The sequence below is a fragment of the Schistocerca piceifrons genome, chromosome 4, assembly GCF_021461385.2.
Source record: "Schistocerca piceifrons isolate TAMUIC-IGC-003096 chromosome 4, iqSchPice1.1, whole genome shotgun sequence".
NCBI classification, from domain to species: domain Eukaryota; kingdom Metazoa; phylum Arthropoda; class Insecta; order Orthoptera; family Acrididae; genus Schistocerca; species Schistocerca piceifrons.
Window position 1 is genome coordinate 752,612,647 of NC_060141.1, and position 20,429 is coordinate 752,633,075.

A 20,429-nucleotide genomic window follows, 5' to 3' on the forward strand; every position below is an offset into this window, starting at 1 on the left:
TTTGCTTGCGGCTTCCGTCGGAGGCCGCTGGGGCGGCCGATGGCAGCGCAGAGTAACAGCGGCAGCCTCCGCGCTTGCGGCCTCCGACAGAGGTCGCTGGGGCGGCCGATGGCAGCGCAGAGCAGCGGCGGCAGCCTCCGCGCGTGCGCCGAAGTATTTGGTTCTTCATCCTGTTGGTGGCGTTACTGTCCTTCCAGCTACTAGCTGATATCGTCGCTATTGGCCATCGAATTTGGCGCCTCCACGCATGCGCACTTCCTGTCTAAAACTGGCATAAATAGGGGGCCCTGGTCCTGCCTTAGCAGTGTGTTCGTCGCACCTGAAGATGTCGGCCAGTTGCGCTGACGAAATATTGTGGAGTTTGCACTATGACATCCGACGTCTCGCCCGAGAACCATATATATAACACAGTGCAACACCATTTCTCAGCAATCCATGGTTTCCCAGTGACGGAACCACTCGAAAAGCAGCAGTGAACAGTAATTCCCCAGTCCGGCTGCTGTTAGTCTCTGACCAGTGATGCGAGCTGACACAGAATGCTGCAGGGGGTCAACTAGTTGTTATCAGATGCAGCTCGTAGATGTGAAGGGTCTGCGATGTACTCGGTGTAGGATACTGCGAACTCCACTGTGTTGGTCCGACGAGGACGACTGGAAGACGGCGGGAACACTTGCGATCATGTTCCTGTGCAGTCCAACGTCTGGCCACCTCCTAAACCTATACAGGGTGGTCCATTGATCGTGACCGGGCCAAATATCTCACGAAATAAGCGTCAAACGAAAAAACTACGAAGAACGAAACCTGTCTAGCTTGAAGGGTGAAACCAGATGGCGCTATGGTTGGCCCGCTAGATGGCGCTGCCATAGGTCAAACGGATATCAATTGCGTTTTTTTAAATATGAACCTTCAGTTTTTTATTACATATTCGTGTAGTACGTTAAGAAATAAATAAATATGAATGTTTTAGTTGGACCACTTCTTTCGCTTTGTGATAGATGGCGCTGCAATAGCCACAAACATGTGGCTCACAATTTTAGACGAACAGTTGGTAACAGGTAGGTTTTTTAAATTAAAATACAGAACGTAGGTACGTTTGAACATTTTATTTCGGTTGTTCCAATGTGATACATGTACCTTTGTGAACTTTTCATTTCTGAGAACGCATGCTGTTGCAGCGTGATTACCTGTAAACGCCACATTAATGCAACAAATACTCAAAATGATGTCCGTCAACCTCACTGCATTTGGCAATACGTGTAACGACATTCTTCTCAACAGCGAGTAGTTCGCCTTCCGTAATGTTCGCACATGCACATGCATATTGTCAGGCGTTGTCAGTGGATCACGATAACTAATATCCTTTAACTTTCCCTACAGAAAGAAATCCGGGGACGTCAGATCCGGTGAACGTGCGGGCCATGGGCCATGGTATGGTGCTTCGACGACCGAACCACTTGTCATGAAATATGCTATTCAATACTGCTTCATCCGCACGCGAGCTATGTGCCGGACATCCATCATGTTGAAAATACATCGCCATTCCGTCATGCAGTGAAACATCTTGTAGTAACATCGGTAGAGCATTACGTAAGAAATCAGCATACATTGCACCATTTAGATTGCCATCGATAAAATGGGGGCCAATTATCCTTCCTCCCATAATACCGCTGTTGGTGAATGACGTTTCGTCGCTAAATAGAACGCGTGCAAAAAATCTGTCATCGTCCCGTAATTTCTCTTGTGCCCAGTGGCAGAACTGTACACGACATTCAAAGTCGTCGCCATGCAATTCCTGGTGCATAGAAATATGGTACGGGTGCAAGCGATGTTGATGTAGCATTCTCAACACCGACGTTTTTGAGATTCCCGATTCTCGCGCAATTTGTCTGCTACTGATGTGCGGATTAGCCGTGACAGCAGCTAAAACACCTGCTTGGACATCATCATTTGTTGCAAGTCGTGGTTGACGTTTCACACGTGGATGAACACTTCCTGTTTTCTTAAATAACGTAACTATCCGGTGAAAGGTCCAGACACTTGGATGATGTCGTCCAGGATACTGAGCAGCATACATAGCAAACGCCCGTTGGGCATTTTGATCACAATAGCCGTACATCAACACGGTATCGACCTTTTCCGCAATTGGTAAACAATCCATTTTAAGACGGGTAATGTATCACGAAGCAAATACCGTCTGCTCTGGCGCAATGTTGCGTAATACCACGTACTTATACGTTTGTGACTGTTACAGCGTCATTTATCACAAAGCAAAAAAAGTAGTCCAACTAAAATATTCATGTTTATTTACGTACTAAACAAATATGTAATAAAAATGGCGTTTCCTATTTTAAAAAAAAAACGCAGTTGATATTCATTTGACCTATGGCAGCGCCATCTAGCGGGCCAACCATAGCGCCATCTGGTTTCCCCCTTAATGCTAGACGAGATTCGTTCTTTGTTGTTTTTTCATTTGATGCTTAATTTGTGAGATGTTTGGCCCGGTCATTATCAAACCTGTATATTGCACGGTTCGACCAGCTGGCCAAATGGAGACTCACAGTGAGGCCACTCTCAAATTCCGTCGCGTGCTGATAACTTTGTCTGATATGAGTAACATGGCACATTCGTGTCCTTCGCAGTGATCTCTCAAAATCAGACGCTTTTCACGCTCCTTGTTTACCCTACCAGGCCGGGTATCAACCCTAGTGACGAAGACCAGTGCCGCTCCCTGGTAAACGTTGTTCCTGTCACAAAGAACTGCAACTCTAATCATTTACATACCTGCCGGTGATGTATAGGTGTGCGAAGTTACACTGACAACTGACAATGTCATCTGGTTGGTTCAGGCAGTGTATTTCGCATCAGTTACTCTGCCCCAGTCAGAATCCGCGAACAGTGATGTTTCACTGTATTGAGACAAGTCAGGCATCTTTTTTTTTTTTTTTTTTTTTTTTTTTTTTTTTTTTTTTTTTTTTTTTGGGTCATCAGTCAGTCGACTGGTTTGATACAGCCTGCCAAAAATTCCTCTTTTGTGCCAGTCTTTTCACCTCTTCATTTCTTCATCTCCCACTTCAAGTATCCTCAACTTTCTGCTGTATGTGTTCGAATCTCTGACTTCCTTTACCGTTTTCATTCGTTATAGCTCTCTCAGGTACCATCCAAGCTATCCCATGACGACAACGCTTGCCACTATCATCCTGTCACTTCTTCTTATCAATGTTTCCTCTCCTCGCCGATTCTTCAGAGAACTTCGTCATTTTTTTATATGATCAATCCACCCAATTTTCAGCGACCTTCTGTAGCACCATACTTCAGATACTTCGATTCTCTTTTGTTCGAGTTCTTCCCACAGTCCATGATTGACTTCCAGCTATGTACTCCAAGCGTACATTGTCAGAAATTTCTTCCTCAAATTAAGGATGATGTTTGATATTAGCAGACTTCTTTTGGCTAAGAGTGCTCCCTTTGCCTCTGCTAGTCTGCTGTCTTTTCGTCTTCTCACTACTTCGTCCTTCAGTTACTTTGCTACCAAGGTAGCAGAAGTCCTTCACTTCGACTGCTTCGTGGTCCCCAGTGAGCCGTGGCGGGACTGGTGCCAGGGCTATCTTTGGTTAGGCACTATCGATTCTCTCTGGCAGAAGTTTGTCTTTGGAGCCAGGGCCGGCTCAGGATATAGCGGGCGGTACGGAGTGGGAAGGAACAACAACGTTGGGCACGGCACGCGGAAGTGCGCGTATTGGCGAGACGGAGAAACGACAGCGAGCACGGTGTGCCAGAGTACGGGCGGCAGTTAGCGCCTGATCGTACTGGGGTCAGTAACAGCGGGCCGGCGCTGTGGCTTCTTGGCAACGCTGTGGCTTCTTGGCAACCTCGTGAAGCTATGCATGTGCTCGCTTCCGTGAAGGAACACGCTGTTACTATCGGACTAAGCAACGTCTGGTGTCTTCGCCACATCGATCCAGCAGCTGGCATCAAGTTAAGTAATCCAAGTCCTACCAACGATTAGTGAAATATAATGATGATTGCTCTCGAGGCAGCAAGGCGTTGCAAGGACTGTGATCTGATATTTCATGCCTGTTATTAAGTGTATGCTTCGCTCCTTAATACTATTGTTCTTACTTCAGCTGGCAAGTGTCTAAAACATTGATACGTGTGCGCAGCCTTACCGAACGATCTATATTCTGTGTCTAAAGATTGCCGTGTGGTACCTTACAGGCCCACATAAGGTGAAGGAAGGGTTGTTTGGTTCCCTGTTGTCGCTTCTGATTTGTGTTTCAGAGATCGGAAGCAGTGGGCCACCGAAGTGCAGAGCCTCCCCTTTTAAATTACTAGCGGGCGTACGGGCGGTGGACTTCGCCTGAGCTCGCGTGTGCTGTTTGGTTCCGATTTCGGCGTTCTGAACGGGGTGGAAGTACAAACGGAGTCCACATCTTAATTCGAAGATAAGTACTCAGTCGCCTCCGCCGTTCGTGGCCAAGTCGCGGCCTCACAATCTCGGGCTTCAGTTATTGTACAAGCTGCAGTTTTCTAAAACTTGTGGTGGCTCTGCAAGGTTGCCCGGGTTAAGTGTTTTAAATATTTGTCTTAGGAATTGGTTCCGATTTCGGTGTTCTGAACGGGGTGGAAGTACAAACGGAGTCCACATCTTAATTCGAAGATAAGTACTCAGTCGCCTCCGCCGTTCGTGGCCAAGTCGCGGTCTCACAATCTCGGGCTTCAGTTATTGTACAAGCTGCAGTTTTCTAAAACTTGTGGTGGCTCTGCAAGGTTGCCCGGGTTAAGTGTTTTAAATATTTGTCTTAGGAATTGGTTCCGATTTCGGTGTTCTGAACGGGGTGGAAGTACAAACGGAGTCCACATCTTAATTCGAAGATAAGTACTCAGTCGCCTCCGCCGTTCGTGGCGAAGTCGCGGTCTCACAATCTCGGGCTTCAGTTATTGTACAAGCTGCAGTTTTCTAAAACTTGTGGTGGCTCTGCAAGGTTGCCCGGGTTAAGCGTTTTAAATATTTGTCTTAGGAATTTTGAGGGATTTCTAGAAAAATGTGTCTTAATTGAAACCGTTTTCTAAAATTGCGGTGCAATTCAGCCTTTGTGGCGTATGTCAGTTTTGATAGGGAAATAAGTGTGTTATTATTGATCAAACTGTCTATAACCTTGTAAAGTTGTTTGGTAATATCTCGCCCGGAATGGGTAGTTTTCTATCTATGTGGAAATAATAATTATTTCCTGGTTATTTGATGTAAAGTTTATTTTACATGATTTACTTGGACCGAGTGGCGGTTTTTTTAATGTTAGCAAAGATATTAATTCGCTTGTGGTTTCATATAACAAGCAGTTTGTGAAATAGGCCTGAGTGGCGGGTTTTTAAATGTTTTTAAAGAGATTAATTCATTTGTGGTTTTATATAACAAGCAGTTTGTAAAGCTTGCCAGAACGGCGTTTCTTAAAGAAACTATTATCTGATTTATGATTTTAATTCTCTTAATGATTTATCGATGATGCAAATAAATATGTTGAAATGAAATGGTCACTGTGTGGGTCAAGTCCTTCCACTCCCTTTATATTAAAGGTTAAGGAATTTGCAGTTCAAAACAGAAATAACGTACCACCCAGTCTTGATGTTAAGCTTATCACTAATCTCATTTGAGCTGTTCCTTATTACTTTCATCTTTCTTCAGTTTACTCTAAATCTATTTTCTATACTCATTAGACTGTTCATTCGATTCAGCAAGCTCTGTAATTTTTCCTCACTTCCACTAATGTCATCAGTGAATCTTATCATTGATATCCTTTCACCCTGAACTTTAATCCCACTACTGTACCTTCTTTTTAATTTCCGTCTTTGCTTATCCAATGTTTACAAGGGTAATCCCAAAAGTAAGGTCCCCTATTTTTTTACGAGTACATAGACCTGTTTATTTCTGTAATGGTTTACATCAGTTTACAGCTTGAACATTTAGCAATTTTTCGACTTAATCACCATTTCTGTCGTTGCATTTTTGTAGACGCTGTGGCAGTTTTTGTATTCCCATGTCATACCAGCTCGCCCCCATGCTGTTCACAAAGTTATGAACCTCTTCTTTCATCTCGTCCTCGGAGCTGAATCGCTGGGACCACAAATAACGCTGACAGGTACAGCGAAACTCTGAAAAAACTCGAGCGGGCAATTCAGAACCGGAGAAGAGGAATGTTGAGCAAGGGCATACACATTCTCCTTGACAACGCTCGCCCACTCATCGCTCGGCAAACTGTTGCTCTCCTGCAACAGTTTCAGTGGAACATAATCACCCACCCGCCCTATAGTCCTGACTTGGCGCCCAGTGACTATCACCTGTTCCCTAGGTTAAAAGAACGTTTGGCCGGAAATCGATTCAGCTCCAACGAGAAGGCGAAAGAAGAGGTTCATAACTTTCTGAACAGCAGGGCGGCGAGCTGGTATGACATAGGCATACAAAAACTGCCACAGCGTCTATAAAAATGCATCGACAGAAATGGTGATGATGTCGAAAAATAGCTAAATTTTCAGGCTGTAAACTGATGTAAAGCATTGTAGAAATAAACAGATCTATGTACTTATAAAAAATAGGAGGCCTCACTTTTGGGATTATCCTCGTATACTGAACAGTAGGAGGGAAAGATTACACTCATGTCTTCTACCCTTTCTAATCCAAGCTTGGCCTTCCATTGTTCATTAAAATGAAACAAAACGTGTGACTGGCCTGTACAGTAGTACAGTGTATAAAGCTGGTGGTTCCAGTTCACTGTCAGCCGGCCGGAGTGGCCGAGTGGTTCTGGGCGCTACAGTCTGGAACCGCGCGACCGCTACGGTCGCAGGTTCGAATCCTGCCTCTGGCATGGATGTGTGTGATGTTGTTAGGTTAGTTAGGTTTAAGTAGTTGTAAGTTCTAGGGGACTGATGACCTGAGAAAGTTAAGTCCCATAGAGCTCAGTCATTTGGACCAGTTCACTGTCACTATTACATTGAAATCCTGTTATCAGTATGTGTGTACAGAAGAGAAAATGGAGATAGGAAACCAGAAGGGAAAATGGAAGTTGGAAAGAAAACGAAACTGGAACGATAAAATACTGGTGAAATAGCTGGAAACCGGTGTTTATTTGGTAGTTTTAGGTATAACCGTCATGGTCAGTATGTGGTCTCCCCACTGTGCCAGGTCCCGGGCTCTCGGGCTGCGCCGCCGCCGCGAGGAGCCTTGGAGTGGAACCTGCACGCTGCAACAGAAGAGACGAAGCAGGTGAGATGGTGTCTGGTGAGAGGGGGGGAGGGAGGGGGGGAGGCTGCGGGCGGCCACGGCCGTGGTACTCACGCCTCTTGAACTGGCAGACGTCGCGGTGCCACGTGCAGCAGTTGATGAACGTCTCGAGGCGGCCGTGCTCGCACGTGGCGTACACCGGCTGGATCTCCATCGAGCACTGTTCGGGGCACGGCCACTTCAGCCGCGACTGGTCGCACTCGTCGTTCGAGATGGACAGGTAGGCGTCGGGCGACACCCCTTCCACGGATGCCATGGCCACTGACGCAGCTGTGGGCAGCCCAGCGGATACATATATAATCAAGAAATAACATGAGCTATGCCGTGATCAGTGAGGTACACAGGTAGTCTACATGATGGGCTAAGTAAAACAGGCCCGGAAACTGTTTCATACAGCTCAAACAGGCAATCAAACTTACACCATGTGCCCCAGGTGCAGATAACGCCAGTAGGGCTGCCTGTCTTAAGGTGTACGACATGCTTTCTGGGCCAGTTTTATTTTTTCCACACTGTGCAATATCTCTGAAAAAAGGTGGCAGTTTTCTTTCATTTGTGTCAGAACCATCAGAATACAAATTAAAACAAAACCAATTTGTGGAAATAACACAGTTTTGTAGGTATGGAACTCATAAAACAAGGTATGAAAAAAAAAAAATAGTTCATCTTGAACACGACGTCGATTTTGATCCGTTGATGGCATATGCCACTTGGGGATTAGTACATTACTGGCCATTGAAACTGCTACACCACGAATATGACGTGCTACAGACGCGAAATTTAACCGACAGGAAGAAGATACTGTGATATGCCAATGACTAGCTTTTCAGAGCATTCACACGAGGTTGGCGCCGGTGGCGACACCTACAACGTGCTGACACGAGGTAAGTTTTCAACCGATTTCTCATACACAAACAGCAGTTGACCGGTGTTGCCTGGTGAAACGTTGTTGTGATGCCTCGTGTGAGCAGGAGAAATGCGTACCATCGCGTTTCCGACTTTGATAAAGGTCGGATTGTAGCCTATCACGATTGCGGTTTATCGTATCGCGACATTGGTGCTCGCGGTGCTCGTGATCCAATGACTGTTAGCAGAATATGGAATGGGTGGGTTCAGGAAGGTAATACAGAACGCCGTGCTGGATCCCAACGGCCTCGTATGACTAGCAGTCGATATGACAGGCATCTTAACCGCATGGCTGTAACGGATCGTGCAGCCACGTCTCGATCCCTGAGCCAACAGATGGGGACGTTTGCAAGACAACAATTATCTGCACGAACAGTTCGACGACGTTCGCAGCAGCATGGAGTGTCAGCTCGGAGACCGTGGCTGCGGTTACCCTTGACACTGCATCACAGACAGGAGCGCCTGCGATGGTGTACTCAATGACGAACCTGGGTGCACGAATGGCAAAACGTCATTTTTTCGGATGAATGCAGGTTCTGTTTACAGCATAATGATGGTCACATCCGTGTTTGGCGACATCGCGGTGAACGTACATTGGAAGCGTGTATCCTTCATCGCCATACTGGCGTATCACCCGACGTGATGGTATGGGATGCCACTGATTATACGTCTCGGTCACCCCGACGGCACTTCGAACAGTGGACGTTACATTTCAGATGTGTTACGACACGTGGCTCTACCCTTCATTCGATCCCTGCGAAACGCTACATTTCAGCAGGATAATGCACGAACGCATGTTGCAGGTCCTGTACGGGCCTTTCTGGATACAGGAAATGTTCGACTGCTGCCCTGGCCAGCACATTCTCCAGATCTCTCACCAACTGAAAACGTCTGGTCAATGTTGGCCGAGCAACTGGCTCGTCACAATACGCCAGTCACTACTCTTGATGAACTGTGGTATCGTGTACCTATACACGCCATCCAAGCTCTGTTTGACTCAATGCCCAGGCGTATCAAGGACGTTATTACGGCCAGAGGTGGTTGTTCTACGTACTGATTTCTCCGGATTGCGTGAAAATGTAATCACATGTCAGTTCTAGTATAATATATTTGTCCAACGAATACCCGTGTATCATCTGCATTTCTTCTTGGTGTAGCAGTTTTAATGGCCAGTAATGTGTATGTACTGATACTGGCTTCAACTTCGCCCACCAACAGATGACGTAGTGACATAGCTACGAGAGCGCCATCTGTGCCTGCCCTCTAATATAGAATGCTCACAACCAGATCGCTCATTGTTGTGCAAACGTGTGAAGCAAGCAGGCAGCTATGCCACGGAGGCGCACTTGTGCTTCGTACAGTCAACTGAGCGACTTTGAAAGGGGTCAGATAGTGGCCGTCCGAGTCGTGGGACGGTCCTTTCGGAGAACTGCCACACAAGTTGGACGTGCTGTGTCAGTTGTGAAACGGTGCTGGTTATCAGTGGTCATGTGAACGTTCTCACACCCAGAGACGAGAATATGGAAGTCCAAACAACGACAGCGTCATCTGCAAGACGGCTGCTCAGATTGTCTCCTAAATCATTTACATAGATAAGGAACGGCAGAGGGCCTATAACACTACCTTGGGGAACGCTAGAAATCTGTTTTACTCTATGACTTGCGGTGAGCTGCTACGAAATGTAATCTCTCTAACAGGAAATCACGAATTCAGTCGCTTTACTGAGACGATATTCCATAAGCACCTAATTTGACTACATGCTGCTTGTAACTGCTTCTCGACATCGAGAAATACGGAATCAATTGGAAATCCCTTGTCAATAGCACTCAAAACTTCGTCTGTATAAAGAGCTAGTTGTATTTCACAAGAACAATGTTTTCTAAATCCGTGTTCGCTGTGTGTCAACTGACAGTTCTCGTCGAGGTAATTCATGATTTCGGAACACAACATACGTTCCAAAATCCTGCCGCATGCGGTCGTTAATGATATGGTCCTGTAATTTAGTGGATTTCTCCTACTAACTTTCTTGGATATTGGTGTGACATGTAAAATGGGCCAGTCGACAGCCCGTCTAAAACTGAACACGGGTCAAGCATGAAAACAGGAAGGTGTACTCAGCTGTAATAAGAAGCAAAATAAAGACACTGAACGGTCCAAGCGGAAGATATGAAACATCGAGCGGACTGTAAGGACTACTGCGTCGTGGTTACGTGGTCACGATGTTGGACAGTGAAGCGGAAGGTATGCATTCAAATCTGTATCGGTTCCCACTTTTTTTCCATAAAATTATGACATGTCCGTCAGGTCACTGACGTGTCTGTTCTCCTTCTGTGGTGTTTGCAATTGTACTGTACAATTATTTATTTATTGTTCCGTGGGACAAAATTAAGTCTCCATGGTCATGGAACGGGTCAATACATGAAATTATAACACGATAGTAGAAACAGATAAAATGAAATATAAGAAACGTATTCAGACGACAATTCGTAAGTTTAAATAAAGAAAATCAACAATGTAACAATGGAATTTGCTTAATTTTTCAGCTCTTCCAGGAGCTCCTCGACAGAATAGAAGGAGTGAGCCATGAGGAAACTCTTCAGTTTAGACTTAAAAGCGTTTAGGCTACTGCTAAGATTTTTGAAGTCTTGTGGTAGCTTATTGAAAATGGATGCAGCAGAATAGTGCACTCCTTTCTGCACAAGAGTCAAGGAAGTGCATTCCACATGCAGATTTGATTTCTGCCTAGTATTAATTGAGTGAAAGCTGCTAACTCTTGGCAATAAGCTAATATTGCTAACAACAAACGACATTAAAGTAAATATATACTGTGAGGGTAATGTCAGAATTCCCAGACTAGTGAATAGGGGTCGACAAGAGGTTCCCGAACTTACACCACATATAGCTCGAACAGCCCGTTTTTGAGCCAAAAATACCCTTTTTGAATCAGAAGTATTACCCCAAAAAATAATACCATATAACATAAGCGTATGAAAATATGTGAAGTAGACTATTTTTTGTGTTGAACTGTTACATATTTCAGATACTGTTCTAATGGTAACTAAATCAGCATTTAGTTTCTAAACAAGATCCTGAACATGGGCTTTCCACAACAGCTTACTATCTATCCGAACGCCTAGGAACTTGAACAGTTCCGTCTCGCTTATAATATGCCCATTCTGTCTTATCAAAATATCAGTTCTTGTTGAAATGTGAGTTAGAAACTGTAAAAACTGAGTGTTACTGTGATTTAGCATCAAATTATTTTCCACAAGTCACGAACTTATTTCATGAACTACATTATTTGATAATGTTTCAGTATTACACACAAGATCCCTCACTACCAAGCTGGTGTCATCAGCAAACAGAAATATTTTTGAATCACCTGTAATACTAGAAGGCATATCATTTATTTAAATAAGAATGGTACAATGGTTATGGCAAATGAGTCATGTGGTAAGAATACATTACCGTCGCAAGTAAATGTGATGAATAGTGAGAGCAGGCGAGATACCACATTGACCTCTCACAGAAATGAAAATACAAATAAACTGGTGTGAACTATGTTGCAAGGGAAAAAAATCGGGTGTGAACTATGTTACAACAAAGGAAGTCAAGAGTCAAAACTTACAAACGGAACGCAAGAGTCGTAACAGGTGGTACTTGCATGGAACAAATAGCAGGTACGTACGTCCGGAGGTCTCGTCCTTGCACTTCAATGTTACAAACGGATCTTACACCACGACACAGACATAAATTTGACTACAGTGAGCAGGCATGTCAAGACCGGTGGGACAGTTCACCACGTCGCCGTGATTACCAGTGTCTGCTATGAGCTCCTCGCCTGTAGGACCGTATAATTCTCTCTTCCTCCTCCTCGAGGGATTGTCCAGGACAGATAGTTTTCTGTTAGCAAGTACAGAAGATATTCACTCTCAGAAGCGTACTTTGTTTACGTCCTATAAAAAACAGTTGTTACTTCAAAGAGTGCATTTCACTTCGTCCAGCCATAGCACTCAGCAAAGGATATTACAGTACTCATATTTTCAAGCTTGAGTGGGCCACCCTTATTAATCATCATTCAAAACAACATTTTCGTTTGGGTATTATCATTTCCTTAAAATCTGTGTGATCTTATGGGGAGCTTTCCTTCTCTGTAGATCGGATTTATAGCATCCTAAGGGTACGCTAAACAGCTCAACCGACAAGCCACAAAAGGAAGGTAAATATGCAGCATTTGCAGATTTAGTGAAAACTTTTGATAATGTTGACTGGAAAACAGTGTTCGAAATTATCGAGATAGCAGGAATAAATACTGGCTGCGAAATATTGTCTACTACTTGCTCAGAAACCAGACTACTGTTGTAAGAGTCGAAGGACGTCAGAATGAAGCAGCAGATGAAACAGGATTTTAGCTTACCCAGGATGTTATGCAATCTGCACACTGAGCAAGTTGTAAAGGAAACCAAAGAAAAACTTGAAAGGGAATTAATGTTCGAGGAGACGAAATTAAAACCTTGACGTTTCCCAAAGACAGTGTAATTCGGTCTGTGAGTGACAGCAATGGACTTGGAAGAGCAGCTGAGTGGAATGGACGGTGAGTTGAAAAGACGTTAGAACATGAATGTCAACAAAAGTAAAGCAAATGTAACTGAATGTGGTCGAATTAAATCAGGCGATACTGAGGGATTAAGATTAGGAAATGAGACACTGAAAGCATTAGATGAGTTTTGCTATTTGGAGAGCAAAATGATTGATGACGGTCGAAGTAGTCAGGATATAAAACGCAGACTGGCAATAACAAAAAAAGAATTTCTGGAAAAGAGAATTAAATTAACACTGAGTATTAATTTAAATGTTGGGATCTCTGTTCCGTAGGAATTTGTCTGGAATGTATCCTTGCACAGAAGTAAGACGTGGACGATAAGCAGCTCAGACAAAAAGAGAAAAGAAGTTTGTGGTACCAGAATAGAATGGTGAAGATTTGATGGGTAGATCGAGTAGCTAATGAGGAGGTACTGAACCGATTTGGGAAAAAAGAAATTTATGGAGAAACTTGATTAAAAGAAGGACTCGGTTGATATTAATCATCATGAGGCATCAAAGGATTGTTAATCTGGTGTTGGAGAAAAGTGAGGGGGTAAAAATTGTAGACATAGGTAGATTGTGGTAAATATACGGATATGAAGAGGTTCACATAGAATGTACTAGTGTTGAGACCTGCATCAAACCAGTGTTCAGGCCCAAGACCACAACAACAATAGCCGGCCGGGGTGGCCAAGCGGTTCTAGGCGCTACAGTCTGGAAACGCGCGCCCGCTACGGTCGCAGGCTCGAATCCTGCCTCGGGCATGGATGTGTGTGATGTCCTTAGGTTAGTCAGGTTTAAGTAGTTCTAAGTTCTAGGTGACTGGTGATTTCAGATGTTAAGTCCCATAGTGCTCAGAGCCACTTTTGAACAACAACAATAATTGTGGTAAATAGACAAAAAGAAGTAAATGCATTACGAAACAGAGAATATTATTTAGATTTATCTAGTGCAGAAGTGCGTGACGTCAGTTGCAGACACGCCGTTCTCGAGGTTGTACTGGGTTGGCCAAACAGAGCAGAAATACATGTGTTGGTTTGTTTGGATCTCCCCACAGCTGCCAGGTTACACAATACTGGGAATTGGACCGTTGCACAATCGATAACCCGTACCACGTCTTCCTAACACGAACTTTGGAGTGGAGGAGGCGTGGCACGTATGCCTTGAGTGGCGTTGAAGCCGTTTTGCCGGGAGAAGCAGCTGAATGGAACAGCATGGACGGGGCAATTCTGTGTGGAAACTATCGCTGGCTGTTTGTTCTACCTCCAATGTGACCTCTAAGTTTGTCTGACTGAACATCTTCTGGACGTTAGGGACGTGCACGGAAGCGGGGAGATTACACATTATTCCTTTGACCGACCATATCTGGAGGCGGGAGGTGGGTCGTCCAAAGTTTCCCACTGCTTGTCACGGTACAAAACGGCTTTGGATGCTCGGTGACCTACTTTTAGTTCGTTGCTTCAGTGCCAAAACCATGCGTGCTACCTGTTGTGAGCATGACAATCGTCACTGGTTCGGTCCCTGACCTGTTTGTGTCTTGCTGCTTCTACACACATCAAAAAAAGTTATGCATCGCCCCGGTTCCCAGAACTCCTGAAGATAGAAGTTGACTGTGGATATGGTATCACAGACACAGTCCCTTTGACTGTTCAGAGATGTCACTAAACCCGCCCAAAGATGTAAACAACCGTGCACGAGCAGCGCCAATTGATGGAGGGGGTCCGACAGCCGATCAGTTCCAGTCATTCCACCATGAAGGAGGTACACAGCTCGTGTTGTCTGTAGTTCAGCCATGCCTAGACGGTGAATACCTCGGTTTGATCGCGTCCGCAATGATTTTGTGCCAGGAAGGGCTCTCAACAAGGGAAGTATCCAGACGTCTCGGAGTGAACAAAAGTGATGCTGTTCGGACATGGAGGAGATACAGAGAGAGACAGGGACTGTCAATGACATGCCTCGCTCAGGCCGCCAAAGGGCTACTACTGCAGTGGATGGCCGCTACCTACGGATTATGGCTCGGAGAAACCCTGATAACAACGCCACCATGTTGCATAATGCTTTTCGTGCAGTCATAGGACGTCGTGTTACGACTCAAACTGTGCGCAATAGGCTGCCTGATGCGCAACTTCACTCCCGGCGTCCATGGCGAGGTGCATCTTTTCAACCACGACACCATGCACCGCGGTACAGGTGGGCCCAACAACATGCCAAATGGGCCGCTTAGGATTGGCATCACGTTCTCTTCACCGATGAGTGTCACATATCCCTTCAACCAGACAATCGTCAAAGACGTCTTTGGAGGCAACCAGGTCAGGCTGAATTCCTTAGACACACTGTCCAGCGAGTGCAGCAAGGCGGATGTTCCCTACTGTTTTGGTGAGGCATTATATGGCGGACGACGTACGCCGCTGGTGGTCATGGAAGGCGCCGTAACGGCTGTAAGATACGTGAATGGCATCCTCCGACCGATAGTGCAACCATATCGGCAGCATATGGACGACAATTCGCGCCCCCATCGTGCACAACTTGTGAATGATTTCCTTCAGGATAACGTCATTGCTCGACTAGAGTGGCCAGCATGTTCTCCAGACATAAACACTGTGGAACATGCCTGGAATAGATTGAAAAGGGCTGTTTATGGACAACGTGACCCACACACCGCTCTGAGGGATCTACGACGAATCGCCGTTGAGGAGTTGGTCAATCTGGACCAACAGTGCCTTTATGAACTTGAGGATAGCATGCCACGACGAATACTGGCGTGCATCAATGCAAGAGGACGTACTACTGGGTATTAGGGGTACCGGTGTGTACAGCAATCTGGGCCACCACCTCTGAAAGTCTCGCTGTATGGTGGTACAAAATGCAATGTGCGGTTTTCATGAGCAATAAAAGTGGTGGATATGGTATTTATGTTGATCTCTATTCCAATTGCCGGCTGCGGTGGCCGAGCGGTTCTAGGGGCTTCAGTCCGGAACTGTGCGACTGCTACGGTCTCAGGTTCGAATCCTGCCTCGGACATGGATGTGTGTTATGTCCTGAAGTTAGTTAGGTTTAAGTAGTTCTAAGTTCTAGGGGACTGATGACCTCAGATAAGTCCCATAGTGCTCAGATCCATTTGCACCATTCTATTCCAATTTTCTCTGCAGGTTCCGGAATTCTCGGAACAGAGGTGATGGAAAACTTTTTTTGATGTGTGTATATTGGACTCAGTTTAGCCTCCTGTTCCTGTTCCTGTGTCTTGCCAGGCGATTTGAGGAGTGTCGTGTCCCACTAACGAGTCCTGAGAGGGAGTAGAAGGACTGCAAGAATGCGAGTCAAAGAACCTACTTGACAGGAGGTCTCGTGGTCGCGGGCTGTCTTCTGTGCATCTGCTCCACTGAAAAGAGAACTGTAGGGTGAGTTAGAACACGGAACTCGGCTGGGGTCTCAGGGTAAACTGGATGCAATCATAAATCAGCGCATGAGGATATATACACTGGAAGCACCCCTGGCACATCCGTTTTATGGACAAGTCTATATACAAAGCTGACTAACTGCCTTCTTAGTAGTGTAACTTCTCATAGTTCCCTGAGTTTATGTCCCAATATAGCAGAGGCGGGCGCGTTAGACTAAGTGTTGACTACATAGAACTAAGTGTAAGTCTCCTCTTAGTTACGCAGCACTGTGATCTCACAGCATCTGAACTCCAGATAAACCATATCTGACCGACCGACCTGCTGCTCCATCATTGCCATCACTCCCATCACTGTCCCAATAGTATGGTGGTTAGCCTTTTTATAGCGGTAATGCACCCGGCACCACTTGTTCTAGAAGTTTCCAGTACTATTGAGCATTGCGTGTGTGTCACGCGGTAGCCTACGTGACGAACAGGCCGTACGCCACTGTCCAAGTATTGATTCTTGCGACGGCTCTCGTGCCTCGTGATGCGGCATAGTCCGCTCTTGTTAGCAGAGTCAACATTACATATAAGCCACGTCCGGTCACGTCCGCCTCGCTGGTAGCAAGAATTTCCAAGCCTACATCTGACTTGAGTTTTTTCTATCATTTGCGACAGGAGCTTGTCACTCGTATGAAAACATGATAGCTTCGATTTCGTAGTTGTCATAGAATTGTGATTTGATTTGTATTTTAAATTATTGGGGTTTTGGACTGCTTGGGGTTATGTAATTTCTTTATGTTTGTGTGTCATATTCGTGATGTTCAAAATAATGTTTTTGCCTAGTACGTTGTGCACTAAATCGCCAAGTTGCTTTCTTTAGTTCTTTGGTGCCCACAAGCTTGTGCGTCTTATGTGGGCACATCTTGTTGCATGAATATGGGTTCTACTTCCAAGCCAAGCTTATGTTTACCGTAGATGAGTTTCATCAACTAACCGCTTGCCTCTTCATTCTACCTATGTTTTCCGTCCTGTACGATGGTTAAGTATTTACTGATTTGAAGCTGATTCTTGGTCGGCCGCTGAACTTCTTTACGATCAGATGTAAGTGGGGCTGGCTGCCTTGGCCAGTTACCTTATTACGTTTTAGCGACTTATCACCACCGTCTGGTATCTGCTGCCAGTGCGTAATCTGATGTCTTAAGCTTTTACTCGTTTTTCTTAAAAGTTGCTTCTCTGTTCATCAGTATGTCATTGTACGTTTGTGCTGCTGACGCGTGTTTTCAATGGCTGCTTGGAAGAGGAGTGAAGTGAGCAGCGTATGGGGCGTGCCTTAAGTAATATCACGGCCGTTCGTCCGGACCTCACTGCCCGATGCGTGGTGCTTTATATCAAGCAGCTTTAATCGTCTTTCTTTCCTTTTAATGAATTCCTTTTAGGGAAACCTTGTTTATATATTGTATTTTAGTCAAACACATTGTAAAGATGTTTATTGCTTGCATGTTTTGAATGTTTTCCTATCACGTTATCGCTGTTATTCAGGGCATTCTTGAGTTTTGAACTTAATCGTTTGTCTCTTTAACAAAGGAAAAGAGCCTGTGAAGAGATTGTTTTATCGATTATCAGTAATTTTTGTTAATTGTTTAAACTAATTGGGTAGTTTTGTCTTAATATGTCAAGATCTTGTTGACTTAATTGGTAAAGTCGATTTTCCCGTGGAGTGTTAATAAACGTCTTAATAATAATGAAGTTCAGTCCTTATTTTTCCTTGCCCTTACACTTCCAGGCAACCTTACGCCCGTTGTGCGTACCAGGTATCTTCATCAGCGAAAGTTCGCTTTGGATTTTATTGTTATTTGAGAGAGTTCCAGACTTTCCAGTTCCCGTGACGGCCATAGCCTAATTCTTTTGAAGGTTGCATCCATTGATGGTCTTTTGAAGTTGACCGCATCCCCACTTTAGACCGAGTGTTGAGGTGTTCTGAGAAGCTGTTTCTTGAACTTAGACTTTGGGTGACTGGTCAATTGCCACATTTTGGTTGTTTGACGACATGGACAACTTCATTCTCTACTTGCAGGCACATGCGTCAAGACGATTAGTTCGCGGGGCGATTGCAGCCAAGTCGCAGTTATAAAAAAGGAAGGTGGAGAGATCGCATCTAACTGCCGCAGTTGCTTAGCGAAGTAATGATGGCGGTGAGAGAAATTTTTTAATAAAAAAATTGCATGAGTCGCCGATACTGATGCTTTTGTTTAAGGACGGAGAAGCACTTCTGGCTGAAATTAAGGAAGATTTGTGGAATTTGTTGCGCAGACTGGATAACTTACCTCACAGAGGGACAAACTCCTGCATTTCCTGTGTGGAATAGATAATTTTTTTCGGAGAGGGATAGATAAAGGATAGAATATGCAAAACACTTTGAACTGGATGTCTGATGTAACACAGAGATGAAAAACTTACCACAAGATAGGACTGATGAGTTTAGGGAAAAGTCACCACATGAGAGTTTAATATCTGAACAGAACGTCGTAATAATGATTACTACAAGTAAGATAGCCCAATGAAATTTGGATTATATATAGAAATAACTGCTACAGTTAGTACAAAATGTAACTGAAACAAATACCCAATGAGTCGAACGTGTTGTAGTCATAACTGACAGCAACACGTGTTCTGCAACATGCTCCCTTGTTGGCTACAAGGTTGGTATGGAGTTATCGCGGTAGGGCGTTCCATTGCCCCACCAGCACATTTGACTGATTGGTGATGCCTGTGCACGTGCTATAATACGTCTCCCCAATGCATCCCACACGTGCTCGATGGGATTTAAGTCAGGGTGCTGTTGGCAAGCGGGATACACTAAGCTCTAGTGAGGCCAATTGCGGAGCTACTTGACTGAGAAATAACGGCTCCGGTCACGAAAACTGACAGTCGCCGGGAGAGCGGTGTACTGACCATATGCTCCTCCAACCCGCATCCAATGAAGCCTACAGACTGAGGATCATACGGCGGTCGGTCGGTGCATTTGGCCTTTCCAAGACCTGTTCGAATGTTATATTTCTTTTACTTTGAAACTTGTGCTGTTTATGTCTTGGATCCCACCAGCACCTATGATATCTGTGTTCTTGTATCACGAACACTACATTCTCTCCAGACATTCCATCGCCGGTCCAAGCAGGTCGGGCACAAAATAGCAGACGAATGCTCTCTGTGAAGCTACAGAGCAAGGTGGGGCAGTGGATAGCACAATGGCCTCGCATTTGGGTGGATGATAATTCAAATCTACGTCTGGCCATCCAAATTTAGGTTTTTCGTGATTTTCTTAAATCGCTGAAGAAAAATTCAAGTCTGGTTCCTTTTCAGGGCACGCCTGATTTACTTCCCCATTTCTGAAACAACCTGTGCTTTCACTCTGTCTCTAACGACCTAGATGTTGACAGCACGTTAAACGAAAATCTTACTCCCTTCCATTTTCTGCTAGCGCTGAAGCGGGGAAAACGCAAACCTTCTGCGCAGGTTAGCTAAAAGACCGACATTCAGCAGATAGCAAGTGACTATCACCAAATACAAACTCAACACAACTGAATGCTGTTCACTCATGCTCAGCTGATGTTTGCACCAGAGAGAATCCCTGTTTGCTTGTAAGGACGGTGTGAACCAGCTTATAGTCAACATGAGCGTGCTAGTAGTGGTGTAAAGAGGGGATCAGTGCGTTTTGTTAGTCTGGATGCATACGTTCAGGGGGAAACTTGATTTATTTTTGACCCCCTCCCTTTAACCTATTATTCTGCTAAATGGATTCAGATCCCTAGTGTTGATTTATGACACCTTGGGGATAATCTGTCCTTCTCAGAAACCCTCCCCCCACCCCTCCCCTCCCTCTCCTCCTCCACCACCCCTCTAGGACCCACCAACCCTCCCCACTCCCTTCGCCAATACAAGTACACTTTCAGGCCTGAGTTATTAAAATAGCGCTCTCCCACTCTATCAGTTTGATTGACTAATTAATCAATCGATCAATTAATTAACGCCTTCTCTTCTGGGAAATCCCCCAGCCCTCCTCCACTGTTCCCGCACCTGGAAATTGGTGTGTCTATGCTGTAGTGGGGGTATCTCATGACAAGAATATCAATTACGTAGCAGACAGTATATTGTCTATTCATAAAATCCAATTTGCAAGGGTTGGATCTCTCTTGCTCAACGTTATCTGCTCTTTGGGAAGATGAGGGCATGTAAAATACATCGAAATGAATTACTTAAATCTATCGCTTGTTTATTCCAATTGCACAA